We start from the raw sequence: 761 nt of genomic DNA, 5'->3' as shown, positions 1-761 counted from the left end.
GTGAAGATCAGCTTGCAGATGTGTTTACCAAGGCAGCGAGATTGAAGACAATGGAGTCCATACTATCCAGGCTTGGACTCATTGATCTTACTCTCAGGAGCTGAGCCCCTTAACCATGGAGTCTCCACTCTTTTTCCCTCATCACAATGGGTTTTCTTTGGTGAGGTTTTTAATGAGGGAGTGTATCATGGATTCCAAGCTTGACTTGTTCCACATGGTCAAGCTTGAGGGGGAGTGTTAAGTTGGTGATCAGGAAGTGTTAACTTTAGAGTTTTACTGTGGTAACTAAAAGTTACCTTGGCTCACATTGGAGAGTAAGCCACGACCAAGGAGCTGTATGGATAAGGGAGGAGCAGTCTGGATAAGGTTTAGGGCTGGATAAGGCTGGAGACAGGCTGTAAAGTAGACAGCATCTAGTAAAAGATGCCAAAGGGATCAAGCATGTGAAGACTCCCATTGGCTGCTTTTGGATGGCTCTCTTTGACAACACATGCCCTGAACCTTTACCCTATCAGATACATTTCGAAAATGGATTTCCTTATCTGATTGATTTCGAAATTGATTGTCTCTCTCATATAAGTATGTTGTAAACCTCATCTTTAATAATTAATGGAGTTTTGAGTCTCTCCCTTGATTCTCTCACTAAAATCTCTTAATCTCTTTAATCTTTGAATCTAAGTATCTCTGGTTGTTTGAATCATTCTTCTAAACACTTTTGAGAATCACCAGGAAGTTGAATAAATCTCATAGGAGTTGGGATG

The sequence above is a fragment of the Brassica oleracea genome, unplaced genomic scaffold (genome assembly GCF_000695525.1).
Source record: "Brassica oleracea var. oleracea cultivar TO1000 unplaced genomic scaffold, BOL UnpScaffold02413, whole genome shotgun sequence".
In the NCBI taxonomy this organism is placed as follows: Eukaryota; Viridiplantae; Streptophyta; class Magnoliopsida; order Brassicales; family Brassicaceae; genus Brassica; species Brassica oleracea.
Note: the sequence above shows the minus strand (reverse complement) of the source record.